The sequence below is a fragment of the Bufo bufo genome, chromosome 9 (genome assembly GCF_905171765.1).
Source record: "Bufo bufo chromosome 9, aBufBuf1.1, whole genome shotgun sequence".
Lineage (NCBI taxonomy): Eukaryota > Metazoa > Chordata > Amphibia > Anura > Bufonidae > Bufo > Bufo bufo.
Window position 1 is genome coordinate 181,332,968 of NC_053397.1, and position 24,588 is coordinate 181,357,555.

The window sequence follows — 24,588 nt, forward strand, 5'->3', positions numbered from 1 at the left end:
GCATGCATGGGATAGGCATAAGGCCATCCTTCATATAAGATAGGGCCAGGGGCTATCCATAGTATTCAGTATATTGGGCAGACTAGATGGGCCAAATGGTTCTTATCTGCCGACACATTCTATGTTTCTATGGTGCAGTATTCATCCGAAGTTTTGAACTAAGCAACTTCGGATGTAGCATCTGAAGTCCGCTTTATTCCTTACTAATGATGACCTATCCTCTGCATAAATCATCAGTATCTGATCGGCAGGGGTCTGACACCCCACCGACCAGCTGTTTGAAGAGGAGATGTCGCTCCGTGTGATGCCGCTTGCTCTTCATTACACTACGCGTCGTCTCCTCTGTAGTGGTGGCGTAGTGAAATAACAAGCATTTAAGTGAATGGAGCGAGTACTCGTAATTACACCGCAGAGTAACAAAAAGGAAGTAGCACTCGCATGGAGCGCCGCCTCCTTTTCAAGGGTTTCGGACCACCACCGATCAGATATTGAGGTCCTATCCTTTGGATCGGTCCTGCACAACCCCTTTAATACTTTCACACATTGGAAGTAAATTTTCTACAAATGCATCCTGGCTTTTGCCTCACTCTGTATATCAAATTATGGGACCTGATATTTCGTTGTTGTAGTCCTGATGGCACAAAACTCAGACAGTCTACTGTGAAATAACCAGGGAGAGGAAAAACGTTTCTCATCAGTGGAGATAACCAGCAAAATAGAACTCCAGCACCTGTTGGCTCCCATGGGTGCTGCATTAACAGAAATTTACTATGCAAACAAATTCAAAGGCGCAAGGTATCTAAGTGAGCATAAAAGGCAAATGTGACTACACTCAGCCGACAGACTCCATAGAGAGTAAAGAAATTAGATTACCAGTACTATTACATTATAATATCTGGATGAACTGGGAATTCTGGGGGCAGGGGATAGGATTATATATTAGACACCAACTATCGTTTCATGCACTCTCCCTTTAAACAAAAAAAATAAAATAAATACTATTCAACAAAAACCACATAGAAAAATCATCATGACTCCAGACTTTGTACCATTCTGTTCACATCGCATTTCCTCTGCCGATTCAGCATGTACTTGTGAAACAGCCAGGCGTATCCACCAATTGTAAGGGCCTGATGTATGCCGTACATCGCTACCGACCAGAAGGTTAAGGGTACTTTCACACTAGCGTTATTCTTTTCCGGCATTGAGTTCCGTCCTAGGAAAAAGAACTGATCAGTTTTATCCCCATGCATTCTGAATGGAGAGCAATCCGTTCAGGATGCATCAGGATGTCTTCAGTTCAGTCACTGAACGGCGTTTTGGACGGAGGAAATACCGGTATTATCTCCATCCAAAACTCCGGATCAGTTGCCGGAATGCCGGATCCGACATTAATTCACATTGAAATGTATTAGTGCCGGATCCAGCATTAAAAATACTGCAATGCCGGATCAAAAGGACACGGAAAGAAACAACGTTCGCGTGCATGTAGCCTTATACGGTCGCTGATTGCCCAATTAACGAGCAAACACTTGATCATTGGGCAATCCAAATCTTTTGACATGTACAAAAGTTATCGTTTGCAGACGGCAGATCGTGGTGTCTAATAACCATCTGCCGCGTTTAAACCACGATACAGAATGGGGACGAGCGATGACATAGCGATCGCTCCTCCCCATGCTGCGGAGGAGATCGCTGCATGTAATAGTAGCAGTCTCCTCCACTAGCGAGCAGGTGATTGCCAGGAGGGAGCGCTTCCCTATCGACAATCGTCTGCCACGTAGTACTGTCATATGCCCGGGCCCCTCACACTGATTCTACTTACCTGACTCCCTGAGTCGCTCCTGGTCCCCCCTCCCCGCACGCGGATAAAAACATCTGGTGTTGGGGGGGGGGGGGGGGGGGTGACAGCCAATGGTAGGCGGTGACGGGGACGAGCCTCCCTAGTGTCATCCGTGATGCTAGTCATCGTCCCCCCGGACACTGGATTTTTTCATCCGTGCACGGGGAGAAGCAGCGGTGGTGCGGGGACCAGGAGCGAAGCGGGGGGAGCCAGGCAAGCAGAATCAGTGTGGGCATATAGGGGGCATTTCCAGTCTTGGATAACCCCTTTAAGACTATATAAATGTCTTATAAATCCATACAAGGAGGTGAATTACAATAGCGCAGTGACATGCTGATTGCGTAAGCAGACAAGTGAAGAAAATTTAACACAAAGCATGATTAAACATATAACAAAATGTGATAAAAAAAATAAATAAAAAAAATAAGTTAGGAGTTTCACTTTAGGCCTACATAGTGTACACAAAAAGTAGGCGCAAGCACATTTTCAGTTTTACCCAGATTTAGGGCTCATGCGCATGGCCATAGCAGTTTTTGCAGTCCGCAAAACACGGATACCGACGCCGTGCCTTCCGCATTTTGAGGAATGGAACGTCCGACCCTCTATATAGAACAGCCCTATCCTTGTCCGCACAAAGGGAACCGATCACTACGAAATGCAGGGCGGGTTCATTTATAGTTTTATGGAAATATATTCAGTAAAACTTGTAGTAATTTATTCTTCTAAACCTCTGCTCTTTTTATAAATCAAGAGTCATGTGGGTGGTCCTATGTGGGTGGTCCTATGTGGAAGGCGCGGACCTGAATACACAGCACAGAACAGGGGGGTAGCATGAGAGAGCACCGATTGTTTTATCCTACACGATTAAAAAACAAAAAAAGGATCTGTCAACAGCAACTGGTACCGACAACAAAACAATGACAAGATATGGGAGGACTGCCAAGCTGTACATTTACTGACTTTAAAGCCAAAGTGGGTCAAAGATGGACCAGGAATGGAAAGCAATACCTGCGAGCATGAACTACAGCACTGGAGGATCGGAGTGCGCAGCGGCGGGGCTGCGGCTGTTGCTATGCACCATTGTGTCCTCTGTTCCCAGGATACAAGATAACACACCCATCGCCCTGACAGGTCCGCTGACAGGTAGTCAGGGGTCGCCTGTTCACACCCAACTGTCCTCCCATTGACTCTTATGTCACCTACACACGAGCGCAGGTGATCGCACACAAGAGTCGCACAAATTTCTGTGTGGATTGATGTGCATTTCCGATTGCTGTTTTCGGGGCAGATTAGGCCTCATGCACACTGTATGTTCGGATGGCGGACCACAATACGAGCACGGACTGGCTGCGGTCATGAGGTCCTAGGCCTCCTTTCATACAAACGATGCAGATTGGCTCCGGATGCGTTCAGTGAAACTCACATCATTTCGCGAGCAAGTTCAGTCAGTTTTGTCTGCATTTGCGTTCAATGTTTTGATGCGTTTTTCATGCAGTTAAAAAAAAAAAAACTGAAGGTTTACAAACATCTCCTAGCAACCATCAGTGGAAAACACATTGCACCCGCACTGCATTCAGGTTACATCAGGAGAACGTGCGTTCTTCACTGAAGCCCCATTCACTTCCTTGGGGCCAGGGCTGCCTGAAAAACGCAGAATATAGACCCTGCCGCGATTCTCACGCAACGCAGAACTGATGAGTGAAAAAAAAATAATCATGTGCACAGACCCATTGAAATGAATGGGTCCGGATTCAGTGCGGGTGCTATGCGTTCACATCACGCATCGTACCCGTGCGGAAAACTCATTCGTGGGAAAGGGGCCTTAGAGGCGGTTTTTCTGCAGATCTTACCCGTCACTGGAAAAGGGTGAAATCCACAGCGAAAACCGCAAACATAATTGACGTGCTATTTATTTTTGAAATCCGCACGGCAGGTCAACATGACATTTATGTAATCGCAGAATCTTTGCCGGTACTGTAATATGCTGCGGTTTTTCTACATGAAAAAAAAAATCCTCAACGTGTGCAGGTGTCCTTAGGAGGGGGGGAGGGGGATGGGTCTGACACCTAGGACCTCTGACGATCAGCTGTATGAGAAGGAGCGCCGCGGCGTACATTCTGTAGCGGCCGTGCTTGGTATCGCAGCTCAGCTCCATTCAGTTCTATGGGGCTGAGCTGGTCCTAGGCCATGTGACCGATGAATATGACATCACTGGTCTAGGAAACGCAGCGAGAAGGCGGGTGAACTACTGCGAGCGCCGCTGCCTTCTCGAACAGCTAATCACCGGGGGTCCCAGAAGTCGGACCCCCACTGATCAGATGACTGATGACCCCTTTAATAGAAGAAAATGTAATGTCTTATGTTCCCATCCATCTCTCGGTTTATGATGTAGAAAAAATGCATACGTATTTGTTTATTGGCAGTCCAGAATAGCGCGGCATACTACACTGGGGCGATCGGGGTCAGTGTGCACTTTTCAATTATGTTTTCCCAAATACAATCTATGGGTAACGCTGAGTGTTTCTATACGTTTTTAAATGTATTCAAGAGCATAGGCACGAAAATGAAAAAAAAAACGAGGTGTGAACCGCCGCCAAGACTGGCATGTATGACGTGCGTATTGTGATGCGCAGGGCCAGGGATAAAGCATAACATATACGATCCCCGAGGAGGCAGCATGGGCGTAACTGCTGGGGGACTGAAGACCACTCAAGGTGGACGGGCCCCTGTAAACATTTGGATGTGGATTGTATACAAACTGTGCAAAAAACTTGGTGCAAACCTGATGCAAACCCCCTGTAACAGTTCTCCGCGCGCGCGCTCGCCCCCTCCATTCTACAACTACAATTGATGCCAATGGTACGTAATAAAGTCACCTGAGCATTCTAATACTTCAGCACATGTGCTGCGCAGTATAGAGGAAGAGAAGCTACAACTTACCCGTCAGCAGGGGCAGCGTCCGGCAGTACTGAGCAGCGGCAGGTCAGGAGACATTCCACATACAAGTGGTCACTGGTAGTCACAGCAATGGCTCATCCAACAACAGGTCGGGCAACCACCTCTACCTAATGTCACCGGGGGAAAAAGAGAAGGGACAATGATGAGTAAAAGCCCGAGGGGGCGGCACAGCCCTCACTCATTACAACCTAGGAGACAAACTGTGCATCTAAGGGCAGCCATATTCATTCAACAGCTGTCGCCCAATAGCCGTTTCCCCTGGCTCCCCCATAGATTTATATGTTCGGCTCAGAGGGTGGAGAGGGGATAAAGCCGCTGTCAGACACCTCTGGTATCGGCTCATCTCCAGGGGGAACAGTATTCATTTTGCCCAACCCCTCTCTCCCCCGACATCATTGGCGCAGTGTCAGGAGCTCCCCACGCACATTAGACTGTGGGCAGAGCCCACTGTTCTCTGCAGGTTCCATCAACAATACATTAAGGTGTATGGGGGCCTTCAGACTACGACAGATCAAATGTTCATCCACCAGATAAAGCCGCAGCCATTCTCATACAAAAGTTCTACGGCTGCCAGTTACTGAAAACCAAAAAGGACGTCAACTTGTTACGTTCTAACGTGCTCAGGGGTAGAAGAAGGACTTTCCCCAAAGAGGTGAGGAGTGAGACAATGGACAAAGAATTGGTGCGAAATGTACCTGGGTGAGAAGCTAGGACCCCTCACTGCTCATGTGAACAGGGTTCCTCAAGTCCTGCTGCGTGAATGGGATGTGGGTACACAGGCTAGAAGTGAATGGAGCAGTGATCACACATGTACACCACCTCCATTCACAGAGGAGGACCCCCCCTGTGATTGGCGGGGGTACCAGTGACCATTCATTTATCATTCCTGTTGTTCACGAGTTAACCCCTTTAAACGCACATCCTTTGTCACCTTTGTTAGTCGAAGCAGCAAGACACTGTAGCTCTACCTTCAGAGCTATAAGTCCGTTCATTAAAGAGGTCCTCAAAATCAGATCGGCAGCGGCCCACCTCCCAGCACCCCACCGATCAGCTGCTCTGCAGTAGCTTCGGTACCAGAAGACCATTCGATCCAGTGTGCTGCAGTAACCAGCTCCATCCACTACACACTGGACCGAGAGGTCTTCTGGTACCAGAGCAGCTGACCGGTGGGGTGCTGGGAGTTGGACCGCTGCCGATCTGATTCTGAAGGCCTATCCTTAGGACAGGACATTGATATAAAAATATGGAGAACCCCTCTATAAGCCCTGTTCATATTATGTTTGTGAGGAGTGTTTTACTTTTATAACCCACCGATCAGACAGGTTATAAAAGTAACCTAAGTGAGGGTCCAACCTCTGGGGCCCCCACCACTGAAGAACGAAGGACCCAGATCCCCCATTCTCAAGTGCAGAGCAGAGCGTACAAGTAGTCACTCCCCACAGACATGAGCTGGGGGTCTGCATTCAGACGCCTCTTACAGGCCCTTCCAAAAATTATACTTTTTTGGATGCAAGACATTGGATTACACGTATTTCAGCTGTAAGGGGGATAAGGAAGAAGGTAAAAAGCGAAGGTACGGCTAAAGCTCTGTTCGCGCTTTTGTCGTGGCTTCCGTTTTCACAGGAGCCCTGATGACTCATCCATTTTGTAACGGATCCTACTGACTATGTCTTGTATTCACTATATAGAAGTATCACAGGAGGTTTGTACAATACAGTATGGAAAGTGTTAAACCCTGGAGGGCCGTATACATACATTATTAGGTAAAACTCATTGGGCATAATCCTGGCAGCATACCCGGGCCATGTGTGGTACCATGGGCCAAACGTACAATATAATGTTAGAACTGAGATTCTGCAGCTTTAAACCAGATGCTAATACATGGTGGTCCGAAAGCGCTAGCGCGACAATGCTACGCGTCGCCTTAGTAACTATATTAGTAAATAGCGAATGATCTTATGTGATTGTCTCACAAGACTTGTCCCTGCCCAATCCTCTGCCAGCAGTAGAGGGGCGGGCACCGTGTACCCCGGCGGGGGTGGGCACCGCGTACCTCGGCGGGGGCGGGCACCGCGTACCCCGGCGGGGGCGGGCACCGCGTACCCCGGCGGGGGTGGGCACCATATACAATATATAATAGATGCAGTACATCAGACACCCCTGCTCTCCGCAGCCCCTCACTTCCAGCATTTGGGCTGATCTCCTGCCTTTGCCCTCTCTGCTTCTCTTTGTGATCAGAGGGGGCCTGCAGCACATCGCACCTGAGCACACAGCACAGGAGCCTGCAGCAGGAGCTCAGCCGGGGCCCCCGTCCACCTCACCCTGACCATTAGGCCGCCCCGGCTCCGCAGTCGCCACATTACCTGATGCCCAGCGGCGTCCACTTTCTTCCCTCTTTCTTCCTGCAAGCAGAAGGTGCCATGTGCGGAGGGGCGGGACTTAAACTGGCCCCGCCCTACTACCGAGGCTGCGAGCGGCTCAGCACCAGCTACGCGCCCGGCTATTGGTGCGAGCGCGGTCACGTGGCGTCGGCTCCCAGGGAGACGTCATGTTTGTGGCCGCTCTATAGCAAGGTGCCGGCCGGGATTTTTAACCCCGTGTGTGCTGGGCTGCCTGTGTTTCCCTGGATGCAGATGCAGTGTATGGCTGTGTGCACCTGACCTCTGTGCCGGAAATGGAGGGAAGAGTGATATGTCTGGGGAGCTTTACACTGCGGCAGTACCATTTGTCCTGCTAAATTCAGGGGGTTTTGTTCAGTTTTTTGCTTCCTTTTGTCAGGTTGCCAGTATAGGTCCCATAAGAGTTTCCTAAAATGCTGTGCATGATCCCCCCCTCCGCTGTTACTGCACAGCTTAGGAACATTGGGGGAGATTTATCAAAACTAGTGTAATGTAGAACTGGCTTAGTTGCCCATAGCAACCAATCAGATTCCACCTTTCATTTTTCACAGCTCCTTTGGAAAATGAAAGGTGGAATCCGATTGGTTGCTATGGGCAACTAAGCCAGTTCTACATTACACCAGTTTGATAAATCTCCCCCATTGACTTTTAGGAACCTAGGAAAGCTGGGTGACATCTCAATGTTGAATTAAAAGGGGTATCCCAGTTGTTAAAAGTTATATCCCTATCCACAGGGGATAACGATTGTATCATTGGGGTCCTACCCAGCGTACACGAGAACAGGTGCTGCTCGGAGACCCCGAAATGAATGGAGCGGCAGGTGGGGCATGTAAACTACCATTCCATTCATTTCTATGGGAGATTGGGCAATAGCCGAGCGCTGTACTCAGCCGTCTCTGGAACTCCTGTAGAGATGAATGGAGCGGCAGTGTGCCGTACAGGGTCCCTATCATGATTGGTGGGGGGTCCCAGTGATAGGACCCCTGTTGATGTAATAGCTATCCCCTATCCTATAGATAGAATATAACTTTTAAAGGGGTTTTCCGGGATTTTTTCATTGGTGATCTATCCTCTGGAAAGGTCATCAGTATCTGATCGGTGGGGGTCCTCAGCCAATCAGCTGTATGAGAAGCGGAGCTCGAAGTAGAGCCGCAGCCTTCTCACAGCTTAGCCTAGGCCAGAGGCGGCACTCAGAGCCCTCTCTGTGGGCACCCGCACCCTGGAAAAAGTCTATGGTGCCCAATATGCCTTAGGCTACTTTCACATTAGTGTTTTTTGTGGATCCGTCATGGATCTGCAAAAACACTTCCGTTACCATAATACAACCGCATGCATCCGTCATGAACAGATCCGGTTGTATTATGTCAATGGGGGACGGATCAGTTCTATTGTGTCAGGGAAAACAGATCCGTCCCCATTGACTTACATTGTGTGTCAATGGGGATCCGTCTTGCTCCGCACCACATAGCGGACAGAAAAACGCTGCTTGCAGCGTTATTCTGTCCGCTATAGGAGCGCAACCAAATGGAACGGAATGCATTGTGGTGCATTCCGTTTTATTCAGTTCAGTTTTGTCCCCATTGACAATGAATGGGGACAAAACCGAAGCGTTTTCTTCCGCTATTGAGATCCTATGACGGATCTCAAAATGCTAATATGAAAGTAGCCTTAGACTTTTCCTGCCATTCATCAGTGCAGGGCGCACTGTTAATGGCACAGGCAGTGCAGGGCGCACTATGAACGGCGCAGGGCGCACTATGAACGGCGCAGGGCGTACTATGAACGGCGCAGGGCGCACTATGAACGGCGCACTATGAACGGCACAGGCAGCGCAGGTCGCACTATGAACGGCGCAGGGCGCACTATGAACGGCACAGGAAGCGCAGGGCGCAATATGAATAGCACAGGCAGCGCAGGGCGCACTATGAACAGCGCAGGGCGCACTATGAACAGCGCAGGGCGCACTATGAACGCGCAGGGCGCACTATGAACGGCACAGGCAGCGCAAGGCGCACTATGAACGGCACAGGCAGCGCAGGGCGCACTATGAACGGCACAGGCAGCGCAGGGCGCACTATGAACGGCACAGGCAGCGCAGGGCGCACTGTGAACGGCGCAGGGTGCACTATGAACAGCACAGGGCGCACTATGAACGGCACAGGCTGCGCAGGGCGCACTATGAACGGCACAGGCTGCGCAGGGCGCACTATGAACGGCACAGGCTGCGCAGGGCGCACTATGAACAGCGCAGGGCGCACTATGAACGGCACAGGCAGCGCAGGGCGCACTATGAATGGCACAGGCGGAGCAGGGCGCACTATGAACGGCACAGGCAGTGCAGGGCGCACTATGAACGGCACAGGCGGCGCAGGGCGCAATATGAATGGCACAGGCGGCGCATTGAATGCAGGCAGGATATTATAGCTAAGTGATAAAGTACATGGAAGATATACTATACTGGACTGTAGTATACAGGTTAAATTGCTGTGTTGGCACTTTCCATAAACAAGTGGGTTTTGGGTTGCAGTTTGGGCACTCGGTCTGTAAAAGGTTCGCCATCACTGACCTAGGCCATGTGATGTCACGTTCATCGGTCACACAGCCTAGGCGCAGCTCAGTCCCATAGAAGTGAATGAGGCTGAGCGCAATACAAAGCATAGCCGCTATACAATGTACAGCGCTTGCTCAGCTATTTTTTTCGGAACTCCCATAGTAGGGAAGGGAGAGCATGTGCAGTGCGCTCTCCTTCACTTCGGGGTCCTCGTTTTGGAGATACGATGGGCTCACCAGAGGTGCGACCCGCTCCTATCTGACATTGATGGAATATCCTAGCGATATGTCATCAATGTCTGCGATGAGTATAACCCTTTAAAGGGAGTCTGTCACCACTGGTGGCCGTTTTTAACAATCTGCATCACAGTGTAGCTCTCCTTTTGTGATTTCCAAATATATCTGTATGTCCTGCTCCCTCTTCCTGCTCCTCATTAGCATAATTATAAATTAATTATAATTATGTTTTTAGGGGTTAAAGGGCATCTGTCAGCAGATTTGTACCTAGGACACTGGCTGACCTGTTACATGTGTGCCCGGCAGCTGAAGGCACCTGCGTTGGTCCCATGTTCATATGTGCCCGCATTGCTGAGCAAAATTAAGTTTTAATATATGCAAATGAGCCTCTAGGAGCAACAGGGGCGTTACCATTACACCTAGAGGTTCTGATCTTTCTGCAACTGCTGTGCCCTCTGCACTTTGACAGGGCCAGGCGGTGTAAACGTGATAACGTCTGGCCCTGTCAAAGTGCAGAGGGCACAGCAGTTGCAGAGAGAGCTGAGCCTCCAGGTGTAATGGTAACGCCCCCGTTGCTCCTAGAGGCTCATTTGCATATAATAAAACATCATTTTTCTCAGCAATGCGGGCACATATGGACATGGGACCAACACAGACGCCTTCAGCTGCCGAGCGCACATGTAACAGGTCAGCTGGTGTCATAGGGACAGAACTGCTGACAGATGTCCTTGAATATCATGCTCTATCATTATCCATTTCCTGCCAAAAAATCCACCATTAAAATCCATACACAAACCTGCATTAATAAGAGGTGGAACCCATCAAATTGTGAGGAACTGTAAAAGCAAGAATATAGCAACATATTAGAAGCTCCCTGTAATTATAACAAGGTTAGAAAGTCCCACAAAAGAAGTTTAGTTTGAATCTCCTGTAAATAAATGGGATCCATCACAAACAAAATATGCGTCAAAAACTGTGTGCGCGCCGCGTCTATACGCTACAGACCAGTAAAGGCAAGCAAAATGAGAATATGGCACGTAACGGCTTTCTCATTCCTGGAGAAAAGCCTTATCTATCCTAGCAACCAGTAAATCTTCTGGGAGCGCTTACATAAGGAACCCTAGAGATAAGGATTTAGAGAAATCCTCTTTTTCCTGCTCTGTATCGATGCACTTTTCTGGCAGCGAATATCATATAACAAGAATCATAGGCGTGCACCCTAAAGCACAAACACACACCGCGCGCGTGTGTATGTATGTATGTATATATATATATTATATACACATACACACACACATATATATATATATACACAAATACACTAAGGGGTATCAGGGTACATTATTATATAGGGGTTATATAACTAAGGGGTATCAGGGTAAATTATAGAGGAGTAATATAACTGAGGAGGTCTATAAGGGACATTATACAGGGGTAATATAACTTATATTATATGTTTTATTACCCCTTTATCATGTCCCCTGAGATAGCCCTCCTCAGTTGTATTACCCCTGTATAATTTACCCTGATCCCTCAGTTATATTACCCCTGCATAATGTCCCCGATATAACTGAGGAGGACTATTACCCCCTGTAATTTACCCTGATACCGCTGAGTTATACGGTATCATATAACTGAGGGGTATCAGGGTACATTATACAGGGGTGTAAATGAGGAGGAATAGCAAGTAGCAGGGAACATACTTTATGCGTTAACTTAACGTTATATAACTAACTTATATGGGGGGCGACTCTCAGCCAGGGCAGAGTTCCAGTGGCGTAGAATGGGTTGCCAGCACCCGGGGCATGCCAAGTATTGCTCCCCCCCCCCAACCTCCTGTGGACACGCCCCTTTTTACAAATAATGCAGTACATGTCACCTACAGTCCTATGTAACACCACAGCTAACACAGTGATAACTCTCTGAGTAGAGTACAGATAATGTAGGATATATTACCTGCAGTCCTATGTAACACCACAGATAACAGTGATAACTGAGTACAGATAATGTAGTAGATGTCACCTGCAGTCCTATGTAACACAACAGATAAGGCTAATTTCACACTTGTGCTTGGTGCGGATCCGTCTTGTATCTGCACAGACGGATCCGCACCGATAATGCAAACGCTTTTATCCCTTTATAACGGATCCGTTTGCATTATTCATAAAAAAAAAAGTCTAAGTCAAAACGGATCCGTCTTGACTTACATTGAAAGTCAATGGGGGACGGATCCGTTTTCAATTGCACCATATTGTGTCAGTGAAAAACGGATCCGTCCCTATTGACTTAGCCTGAGTTCACACGGGCGAGATTTCCGCGCGGGTGCAATGCGGTAGGTGAACGCATTGCACCCGCACTGAATCTGGACCCATTCATTTCTATGGGGCTGTTCACATGAGCGGTGATTTTCACGCATCACTTGTGCGTTGCGTGAAAATCGCAGCATGCTCTATATTCTGCGTTTTTCACGCAACGCAGGCCCCATAGAAGTGAATGGGGTTGCGTGAAAATCGCAAGCATCCGCAAGCAAGTGCGGATGCGGTGCGATTTTCACGCACGGTTGCTAGGAGACGATCGGGATGGAGACCCGATCATTATTATTTTCCCTGTGGTGACGTCACTGCGGTCATCACATGATCCATCACATGATCTTTTACCATGGTGATGGATCATGTGATGACCGCAGTGACGTCACCACAGGTCCTGTTCCTGTAATGAATGCTCACCACAGGTCCTGTTCAACAAAGGAGACAGACGAGAAGCCGGGCAGCGCGATCAAGTGGACTAAGGCTACTTTCACACTTGCGTTGTTCTTTTCCGGCATAGAGTTCCGTCACAGGGGCTCTATACCGGAAAAGAACTGATCAGGTATGTCCCCATGCATTCTGAATGGAGAGTAATCCGTTCAGTTTGCATCAGTATGTCTTCAGTTCAGTCGTTTTGACTGATCAGGCAAAAGAGAAAACCGTAGCATGCTACGGTTTTATCTCCGGCTAAAAAAACTGAAGACTTGCCTGAATGCCGGATCAGGCATTTTTTCCCATAGGAATGTATTAGTGCCGGATCCGGCATTCAGAATACCGGATCCGTCCTTCCGGTATGCGCATGCGCAGACTGAAAAAAAGGTGAAAAAATAAATGCCGGATCCGTTTTTGCCGGATGACACCGGAAAGACGGATCCGGCATTTCAATGCATTTTTTCGACTGATCAGGCATTTTTAAGACTGATCAGGATCCTGATCAGTCTTACTAATGCCATCAGTTAGCATACATTTTGCCTGATCCGGCAGGCAGTTCCGGCGACGGAACTGCTTGCCGGATCTCTCTGCCGCAAGTGTGAAAGTAGCCTAAGGTGAGCTAAATTATTATTATTTTTTTTATCCCCTCCAGCGCTATTGTACTATGCATTCTGTATTCAGAATGCTATTATTTTCCCTTATAACCATGTTATAAGGGAAAATAATACAATCTACAGAACACCGATCCCAAGCCCGAACTTCTGTGAAGAAGTTCGGGTTTGGGTACCAAACATGCGCGATTTTTCTCACGCGAGTGCAAAACGCATTACAATGTTTTGCACTCGCGCGGAAAAATCGCGCATGTTCCCGCAATGCACCCGCACATTTTCCCGCAACGCCCGTGTGAACTCAGCCTTACATTGTAAGTCAGGACAGATCCGTTTGGCCCCGCATCGTCAGACGGTCACAAAAAAACGCTGCAAGCTGCGTTTTAGTGTCCGTCTAAAAAACGCAACGGAGACCAAACGCAGCTAAACTGATGCATTCTGAACGGATCCTTATCCATTCAGAAAGCATTGGGGCTGAACATATCCGTTTTGGGCCGCTTTTGAGAGCCCTGAAACGGATCTCACAAGCGGACCCAGAAACGCCAGTGTGAAAGTAGCCTTACAGTGATAACTCACTGAGTACAGATAATGTAGCAGATGTCACCTGCAGTCCTATGTAACACCACAGATGACACAGTGGTAACTCTCTGAGTACAGATAATGTAGCAGATGGATGTGAGGCCCCAGAATTCAGAACACGTACAGTGTGACCTGAAGTCTTGGGCCAGTCTTCGGCAGTGTGGGCCAAATCCTATAGCCTCCCCCCCCCCCCTCCCCAAACAGATATGTGGATGGACATTAAATATAATGGTACACACTATACAGTAGAGTACAGCAGCACATACCTGTTACATCCAGTGACGTCTCCTGTGATGTAGACTTTCCTCAATGTCTTCATTCGGAGATAAGACCGACATGACACCTTCTTTCAGCCGCGTTTCACAGATTTTTTTTTTGGTTTCTCACTTTACAGAGTTTCACAGATTTTTTTTTGGGTTTCTCACTTTACTATCATGCTCAGATAACATACCTCCCCTCCACCCGTAGTGCCCATAAGTATAATGCCCTCTGTATAATTATAATATATACTGGCCCCTCTGTGTTATTATTATTATTAATATTATATTGGCCCCTCTGTATTAGGCTCCATTCACACGTCCGCAGAATGTGTCCGCATCCATTCCGCAATTGTGCATTCTCTATGGGGACGGAATGGATGCGGAAAGCACATAGTGTACTCTTCGCATCCGCATTTCCGGAGCGGACTGCCGAACTTCCGGTCCGCGGCTCTGGAAAAAAATAGAATATGTCCTATTCTTGTCCGCAGCTGTGGACAAGAATAGGCAGTTCTATGGGGGTGCCAGCCGGGTGTATTGCGGATCCGCAAAACACTACGGTCGTGTGAATGGACCCTAATAGTAATAAATATGGCGCCCTTCAGCCCCTCCAGCATACAGTCCCATGTAAAATACATCACTCCCTGCCTTCAGCCCCTCCAACATACAGTCACATGTAAAATACAAAACTCCCCCTGCCTTGAGCCCCTCCAGCATACAGTCCCATGTAAATAATATCACCCTTCCTCTCTTCGCCGCTTGCCTTCAGCCCCTTCAGCATACAGTCCCATGTAAAATACATCACTCCCTGCCTTCAGCCCCTCCAACATACAGTCCCATGTAAAATGCAAAACTCCCCCTGCCTTCAGCACTTCCAGCATACAGTCCCCATGTAAAATAATATCACACCTCCTGCCTTCAGCCCCTCCAGCATACAGTCCCATGTAAATAATATCACTTCACCCCCCTCTCTTCAGACCCCTCTAACATATAGTCTCCAGTACAATAATTATTCCTCCTCCCTTCAGCCCCTGCAAAAAGCCCCCCAAGTACACATAACAGTCAATCTTATCCTCCACATACTGACCTGCAGCTTCTGCTCCTCTCTCTAACAACGTGCTCTGTTGAATCTCCTGCACATCTTGAGGCCCCGCCCCCTGTATGACAAGACTCCACCTCTTCCTCCGACATCATACTTTCCTGGAGCAACTCCATTCTAGCGCTCTACTGTCTCATAAGCTTCAGACCACTAGCCTGAAGCCTATGTGAAGGATCGGATCAGGAGTTGGCAGATGGCAGTGCAGCACGGAGGTGATGATTAGGGTGTGCCCAGGCACACCCCGTGCGCACGCCTATGACAAGAATTTTAGATTTGATTTTCAAAGGTCAAAAATATTGGGCAAAAAAAGTGCATCAATCTGTGGGGGTACTTATGATACCCCATGTGGCAGGTGCAGCACTATGAAGTGCCTTTTGCGCTGTGGCATTAGAAGAATTCTGATATCTCTGACTTTTTAGTCTAACCAGACTGTCTATTAGGGCTCATGCACACGAACGTTTTTTGCGTTCCATATACGGGCCGTATTTTGATTCCGTATACGGTCTGTATACGGAACCATTCATTTCAATGGGTCCGCAAAAAATACGGACAGCACTCTGTGTGCTGTCCGCATTCATTGCTCCGTTCCGTGGCCCCGCAAAAATTATGAGGCATGTCTTATTCTTGTCCGTTTTGCGGACAAGAATAGGCATTTCTACAATGGGCCGCCTGTTCCGTTCCGCAAATTGAGGAAGGCACATGGGCAGCTTCCGTTTTTTGCGGATCCGCAAATTGCGGACCGCAAAAAACGAAACAGTTGATTGCATGAGGCCTTACTCTGTAATTCCTCTAGCGCCGTTCTATGGAAACAGTAGGTTTAAAGAGCACACCAAATGCTTGAAATAACTTCTTTATTAATTTCAACTTTTCTTCATATATAACATTGCCTCCTCCGCAGCAGATAGTCCATGTACATAACACGTGTTGAAAAGATATCACAAAATGGCGGTATGCATAAGATGGTCGTTCAACTGTTCAATCAACATAAAATTATGGATATATTTCTCTCTTGAATATCTGTACTCTCACTTTAAGTACTTTATTATCTCTCCGAGAGTTATATCTGAGGTCTAACTGATAGTTCACTTTTGGTCGTAATTTGCAGTATGCAGTAACTATTTGCAGATTGGTTGAGTATGATCTGGTATGGTTGTATGCAATTTGGATTGTGAACTTTGTAATTTGTGGAACTGTAAGTAAACACACATAACTGGTTCAGTTTACAGTTCTAATCACTATATTAACTAGAGGTGGGACGATAAATCCATCAAATCTTGCTGGATTTGTGGACTCGACTCCCGACCTCATTTACGAGATTCAAATCCAACACCGTCCTGTGCTGCAGCAGGGGAGGGAGAGACGTGTCTGCTGGGATTCAAACCCACGACCTTCTGTATCAGAGGCAAGGCACTTACCCACACAGCTATAAGAGCTGCATAGCTACTGACTAAAAAAATATGAGACTTCTACTGTAGACTCTGTTATAGCTGTTATAGCCAGTGTACATCTATACACATGACAGCTGCCCCAACACACCCATGTTGATGTATCAGAGCTGGGTGTGCTGGGGCAGGTGTTATGTGTATAGATGTAGAAGAGCTGGGTGTGCTGGGGCAGCTTGATACTGGCACATGGGGGGGGTTGGCACTATGATACTGGCACATGGGGGAAAGGAGGGGGAGGGGGTGGCACTATGATACTGGCACATGGGGGGGAGAGGTACTTGATACTGGCACATTGGGGGGAGATGGCACTATGAAACTGGCACATTGGGGGCGAGATGGCACTATGATACTGGCACATGGGGGGTGGGAAGGAGAGAGGCACTTGTTACTGGCACTTTGGGGGAGTGGGCGAGACGGCACTATGATACTGGCACATGATGGGGGGCATCTATGGGGATACTTACTAGCACATTATTGGGGGGCATTATGGGGGTCCATTTTTACTGGCACATTATTGGGGGGCACTATGGAGGCATCTACTGAGGCCACAAAAAAGGGGTATTTGTATTATCAGGGGGTTTATATGTTTCTGCAGTATTGTATTGGGGAGCACAGCGGCACAGTATTGAGGGTGGTAGGAGGATTTGTCCAGAAGATGCGAGGATGATGGAAAAGTAGTAAATTAAGTAGTTTTTTTTTGTCAAACTGCAGAGATGAAAAATGGTCTGATCTGAAGGTCTGAAAGGAGAAGATGAGGAAAGAGAACATCTACGTCAAAGAGACATCACTGGATGTAAGAGGTATGTGTGCTGTACTACCCTGTATTTCCAATTTGTTACCGAATCCGAAGAATATTGAGTTTGGATCACTTTATTTCTTACACCGTTCACACAATTCTTATGTACAGGATTCGTAGGATTTGAGATTCGAAAGATTCGAGAGATTCGAGAACCTTTTCGGATTAGAAAAAAATTGGATTTGTCCCACCTCTAATATTAACAGTAGGAACATTATATAACTGTTTTAAATACCTATTTTGGCCTCTCTGCTTCCATAAAACACAGCTCTTAGTGGAGTGAATGTCTGTTCATCTCCTCTCCTCTGGTGTAATGATTCTAGCAGCTCCTGCTAGAGGAATTTCCCACACAGGCTGTGTGTGAGAGGCTGGTTGTGATTGGTCAAAACTCTTGCTGTGTGTGAGGCTGGCTGTGATTGGTCTAGACTCCTACCCAGCAACAACACTTTAACTCTATGCTTTCTGTTGTTTCTGCTCCTGCTGTGTCATTGAGCTTACCTTAAATTATATAATGAATCTTAAAGGCATATTATCTTTTTCTGCTTCTGTGGACACAAAATATAACTATTACATGACATCCAAAACATGAAGTCACTGTAAATAACTCTGCTTTTGTTTTTAACACACAAACATAGGAACTGTATTAAGGTTATTGGCAGGTCTAGCTGTATAAACACACAAGCTATATTAGCAACCTAGGACAGGTCTTAGCTGGCCAGCTACACCCCAGGCTATGCCCTGATCACAAGTCATCTCCCTTCTTTTTCAGTCTTGCAAACTGGCTCTGTTACGGGGACATGGTAGCAAGCTAGTCCTGTTATGGAGGCACTTTGGTCATAATTGGGGGCAGTAGAAAGACTCTGTGAGCTAGAGATGTGCATGCCAGGAATTTGAAGTCAGAAACAACCCACCTGCTAAAGTACCTCTGAATCAAATTTTCTGGGCCACCAACGGGACCTCTAACACCAATAATAGCCCCTTATGCAGTTACAGCCAGTGGCCCCAAAGAAGGGATAGCTACAAAATCCCTTAAAAGAGGTTGTGCAGCCAGTACATATTGATGACCTTACTAAGGTCTCCCTCATAATCAGATGTTTGAAGAGGAAGCGGTGCACTGTAATTACGAGTGCATGTTTCATTAAAGTGTACGGGACAAGCACTTGTAACCATATTGCGCTGTACACATCTTGAAAAGTAAGTAGCAATTGCACAAGCGCCGCGTCCTCTTTAAACAGCTGATCTGTCGGGAGTCGGACCCTCACTGATCACATATTGATGACCTATCCTGAGGATAGGTCATCAAAATGTTCTGGCTGCACAACCCCTTTAAAATGATATCCTCAAGCCTTTCCATATAGTGGTAGCCACTCTTTGTAGTGACAGCCATAGCTTCCTTATTGTGCCAGCCACATGTACCCCATATACAGTAGTGTCAGCTACATTATATATATCCACCTTTTCAGGATCACCTACCACACCACTTAGGGTAGTTTCACACAGAGTGTTCTGAAATTCATTGTGGATTTGCACATTTCACCCAGTCCATTGCAAGGGGTGAAATCCATGGTCGAAATCTACAACATAAATGGATATGTGCAAATGTAAAATCCGTACTGCAGACCATTTTATCCTGGTACTGTTATACGAGAACATGCAGGGTCAGTGGCGTACATAGAGAAGTAAGGACCCCATAGCAAAGATCAAAACAGCCCCCCCACACAGGACAGAAGGGTTTCTGCCTAAACCCTTTTCAATGACCCTTGGGCCATTTTTCCACTGCCTCATTTGTTAAAAGTTGTTCTTTTAGAAGGAAGAGTCCTGACCAAGTTTTCACCTTCAGTAGAAGAGGAGATAATCCCAGCTAAGACTGGGCCCCCTCTTGCCCTGGGCCACATAGCAGTCGCATGGTCTGCCGCTATGGTAGTTACGCCCCTGTGGAGGACAGCCCCTTAATACAGGACTATAGAACTGAATCTTAAATATTTGGACCCTCCTGGTGGCTCTTCATAATCATGCACCATTTTTTTTCTGCAGTGAGCTGGACTTTAAAAAGAATGCTTTAGGGTAAGGCCTAACAGTCAGGCCATGCAGCTCCCACTGCATAATGCAAAAGACACCCACTGTTTTTTCCCTCGCGTCCATTGGCTGATGGGGGCTGGTTGCCATTTGGCCCTACCATCTGTCATGCTCTAGTGTGGGAGGGAAACCCCCCACACCAAACATAGCAGGGAAAGGGAAAAGGAAATAAGGCCTGAAAACTAGGGAAGGAAGATGGACACCTCCTAATGAAAACCCTAATCAAAGCCCTGACTGACTACCACTATGAACAGACCCCAGAGAGGTAGGTGTGTTCATACACAGGAATGCATAAAGTCCTGTCTAACCCTAAAGGACCCTGGTACTAATGACAGGATTGAGACATCCTGTTCCTCCAAAAGGAAGGATGAACAGGAGTCTCCCTAAGGCCTAATACAAAACAACAAAGAAATGCAACACACAGAAAAGCAAAAATATAAAGGGAAAGGTAACACTTAACTTCCAAGAAGCTATGGCAGCACCAGGAACTCAGCCAAGAATCAAACACCATCTATCCACAGGTCCAACTGAAGCTATAAACCGCACAGCATTGTAGGAGAGACAACTATAAATAAGAAAAGTTAAATGACCACAATAGCAACACCTGGAGGTTAAGGGTGTGGCCACTCACTGTTGCAGGGACGTCCGTATGTCTCGGTACGTCCATGACACCCTCACACACTGTAGCTGAAGTCCACAAGCTTATCGAGGTATCTCTGTTTTATTGACTTCAGTGGAAAATAATTGGGGCTTAGCTGCGATACCTACCAAGCACAGCCAGCATAGAATGTACGGCACAGGGAGAAGGCTGTGAGCGCCGGTGCCTTCTCAAACAGCTGATCAGCAAGGGTTCTGGGTGTCGAACCCCCACCAATCAGATACTGATGACCTATCCAGAGGATAAGTCATCAGTATTTAAGTCTCGGAAATCCCCTTTAAGCAATTCTAGGAAGATAGATCTTCAGTAGTTTCATCTTTTTGCAATCTCTGAATGAACGTACATGCTCAACAGCAAATATACAGGGGGAAACTCAGCTGCCAAGACTGATAGCTCTAAATAAGTAGGCAATTAAATCTAAGCGTCCTGCTCAGGAAAACTTATAGACCACAAAGTTGCCTAGATACGGATTATGTGAAATGCAAACGCTACAATTAAACAAACAGTCACACATACATCTCTAAGGAATATGGGAAACACAGTTAGTCATATTCACATGGTGGAAAGGCATGTTAGAAAAATCCAACAAAGATTTTTCAAGTGGAACCCATTGTAGAAACTACTGCTGTTGTTTTTTCAGGTTGCATTTCTACAGCGTTGGCTACCCAGCGTGGAAACCAGGTGCCAAGGAAGGATACGATCATTCTTTTTCTTTTTCCACTGTAAGACAGATTTCTAATCTAGTCATAAAATGTCCACACCATAGTTCATACGGCACAGATTCTTCCATGACTGCATTCGAAATCTGCATCACCACACAAAAAAAAATAGGATGGACATGTGCCTGCTTGGCACCTGGTTTCCATGCTGGGTAGCTGCATGTTGGTTAGTGATATGCCATTCCTTTGTGAACACCCCAAAAAACGTCTCATATTCCAGATCGTTGTACACGGATTGTCATCATTCACATTAATCACTATCTCCAGGAGTCGAATTTTAGTCATGCACACTCTAGGACTAATTTAAAAGGAAGCCCATTATTAAGAATATTTTTGGAGTGTGGGCGTATAACCAGAAGAAACCAAAGCAGGCATGGAGAAAAAATACAAACTCCATGCCCATGTTGTCCTTGGATCCGTAATGTGAATTGACTGCCTGCTCAGTAGTAAACAATCTAATGAAGATCTGTTCCAGGAGAAGAGGGCTCCACGGAAGCCCAATTTTTGTGATTTTTATATGTATACAATGCAAATAAAATATAGTAAGAAGCCGATGGTGGGTCTGCTTTTATGTTATTTTAAGGACTTCGTCTTAGAATCTGAACCCTTGATCCTTGGAAATAGAAAGTGATTTGAATAACAGTGATTTCACCAGCTTGGCATCTTGCAAAGCAGCCAATTGGACTGGGATATCATGAGGATCCTAAGCATATGGTTGGTTATACAGTGAAACTAATGTAAATAGAGCGGCTCATGTAATTCTGGGAATAAAACCAAGTTTGCAGGAGGAAATCTCCAGGTCGATAAACCTATGCCCATGCTGAGGAAGGATATTTACTAGCTTCCTTTGCCCTATTATTGTCCTTGAAGGTCTATGTGCAGAGCTGCCTACTCTTTCCTTTGATCCTTGTTCTGTCCTGTGTACGTGGCAGGTTCTGCCAGGCTGTGGGCACCACATTTGTCATGTGTTTCCAGCGCCAGAACCTTTCACATTACTATGGGTCTGCGCACAGCAGCTGCTGTTGCTTTTGGATGCCGATTGTGCAGACAAATATTAAACTGCAGAAAAAGAAATCCCTTTCATTTTACTGTTTATTTTATATATGAATGTTATGTTGTTGCTGGAAAGATTTACGCTACAAACGGTAGTTTCGCCTAATTTCTTTCCAAACATACATTAATGCATTATGGGGCGCCTCACGCCAGATGTTGTGTAGCTGGCATCCAGTGCAATCTCTAATATTAAAGGGGATATAAAATGAAATTCCTTGAGAAGAGCATCCAAAATTGCTTTGAAAGGTGGTCTTCAAAGAAGATGACCACTTTGTATAATACATGGTGTAATCTGTTGCAGGAAATGTGGTCTTGGTAAGGCCAGGTTCATATTCTCGTTTAGAGAACAGCTGGTCTGAGTTCACCGGATCACGCCTAGTTGGATTCTGCCGTTCACTGCCGGACTCTTTTGACTATAAAGGGATCCGGGGGGAGTGCTGCATTTCAGCCTACAAAAAAAACTGTGCATATGTAATACCCCAGAGTGGTATTACCATTCCCATACCCTGCTACTGTCTTTGATAACCTACCACTAATGTCATCTATGTATTTATTCCAGGTCCATTAACACTGTGCATGATTAGTTCTGCTATGTAACTGTTATTTGTTCTATTACATGTTATATGCCTGGTTCACCAGCAGGTGTGAGCGTATATGGAAGACAAGTAGAAAGTACCGCGGCACTGATAAAGCCATAGGTGCGAAACCCGGGTCGGGCTGTTTGAGGATGCAGGATATTTGTTACAATGGAAGCAACCTTTTCCTTAGGAATATATATCATTTAAGCTGGTAAAAGGTAAAAAGGAGACTTGAATTCACTTGATGTGCCTGTAACCTGCTTGCGCTTGTGAGTATAATAACGCAATTGTAACAAGATCAAAATAGCGGTATTTCACTATCAGCGCACTTTGATGTTCCACAGGATGTTTTAAAGCAAAGGACGTCTGTGGACCCTGGTTTCTTCTTGGGGAGAGGGAGTACACCTGAGGAGTGAAAGCGCAGGGTCTCATTTATCCATTTACGCTCTATGTGAACTGAACCCACATCACTTTGGAGACTCACTGCACATCCCATCTAACTACGGACTGGAAGTATTGTTATATTATAAGGAATCCAGGCTGGTCTCTCACGGTCCATGTTCTACGGACAGGTGCATGAGGCTTTAGTCTAGTCTAGAGTTGGAAGGAGAGGAGAATCACCCTGACTCCTTACAGATTAACCGAAGGGGTCAACCCCACTCCAAAGGTACTAGAACAGCCCTAAAGTCCAGTGACCAGACTAAAGCCGAGTTTAGCACAGCAGAGAGATAAAGCAGAATATTTAAGTTTGCCTGCCAGTTTATGCCAAAACCTGCTGGAACCAAGAGAAACACCAATTCTTGTACGGATGCAAGTTGATTCAAGTAAAGCTGTTGAACTTCACAAAAGTCTGGACTTGACTATTCCTCCACCTCCACCATTACTCTCCCCCTATTGCTTCGGAGCCTAACCCTGTGAAACGACGGTATCCAGGTAAGAGCACCGTGATACACAAAGACTATTAAGGCCGCATCACACCACTCGGCATTCCTATAGACCTGGGACATGATCGGCCCCGGGGGTTGGCATGTTGCACATGCAGTGGTTTTTGTCTGGCAGAAACCCGGCACTCATGCCAGAAACCGTCCAGTTCCCCCCCAGGTCCCATTATAATCAAATGGGGTCCAGCGGTGAACAGCAATATCCGCCTAGCCCAGATCCGGTAAACTCTGGCAATCGGAGGTGTGAAACTGACCTAAGGAAGGTGAATGTCACCCTTTGCAATGCAAAGTAAAATCCAAGGCAAAATCCACTTGTAGATTTTGCCTTGGATTTATTGCAGTTTTTTCCACTGCAAATTACGTCCTGTCCAGAGGTTTCCTAAAGAAAAACCTGCACACCTTTCCGTCATGTAGATTGTTGCTGTGCGGTGTGATGCAGTCATGTTAAGTAGTGTTGAGCGAATCAAAGCATCCAAAGTGGAATTCGATCTGAAGTTTAGGAAAAATTAAATTCACCACGAATCCAAATTTCCTCACGCTTCATGGCTGATTGTGTTAGAAAGTGAAAGTAAGAAGCCCGGGAACGTGATATGACCCATAATGCCGTGCGGCCAGTCAATCCGCTGTTAGCTATCCCCTGTGATGTCAGTCCTATAAAAGCCTTATCCCATGTTGTCGCCACTAGGGATGAGTGAATTGACTTCGGATGGAACATCCGAAGTCGATTCGCATAAAACTTCATTAGAATACTGTACGGAGTGAGAGCTCCATACAGTATTAGAATGTATTGGCTCCAGGGCACCACTCGGAACCGAAACCGAGTTCGGTAAAAGGTTTTTAAGAGTAGAAATAAATTTCTGAAGTTATTACCTGAAGTATCTCGAGACTTCGCGAAGTAATAACTTCGGCTCATCTGAGCCAATACACTCTGAAACTGTACGGAGCGCTCGCTCCGTACAGTATTCTAACAAAGTTTTATGCAAATCAACTTCGGATGTTTCAGACGAAGTCGATTCGCTCATCCATAGTCGCCACTATTTCACTATGAGCTGAG

The 24,588-nt window shown here is 46.6% G+C and overlaps 2 protein-coding genes and 1 long non-coding RNA gene across 4 annotated transcripts in view; 1 reads left to right on the plus strand and 2 right to left on the minus strand.

Annotated features, from left to right (window-relative positions):
- The window catches only part of PTPDC1 (protein tyrosine phosphatase domain containing 1), a 91,921-nt gene extending 87,025 nt beyond the window's left edge, over nt 1-4,896 (minus strand). Inside the window, exon 1 of the mRNA XM_040407420.1 lies at nt 4,784-4,896. The gene's annotated coding sequence lies outside the window, so the exon portion shown is untranslated. The remainder of the gene's footprint in view (nt 1-4,783) is intronic.
- The window catches only part of BOD1 (biorientation of chromosomes in cell division 1), a 31,171-nt gene extending 26,263 nt beyond the window's left edge, over nt 1-4,908 (minus strand). For both annotated transcript variants that reach the window (XM_040407423.1, XM_040407421.1), the window contains exon 1: nt 4,784-4,908. The gene's annotated coding sequence lies outside the window, so the exon portion shown is untranslated. The remainder of the gene's footprint in view (nt 1-4,783) is intronic.
- Nucleotides 1,651-22,221, plus strand: LOC120978959. Its single transcript, XR_005774215.1, has 4 exons — nt 1,651-1,780; nt 8,549-8,553; nt 17,863-17,867; nt 22,211-22,221. It is a non-coding gene; the product is annotated as an uncharacterized LOC120978959 (long non-coding RNA).
- The last annotated feature ends 2,367 nt before the right edge of the window (nt 22,222-24,588 follow it).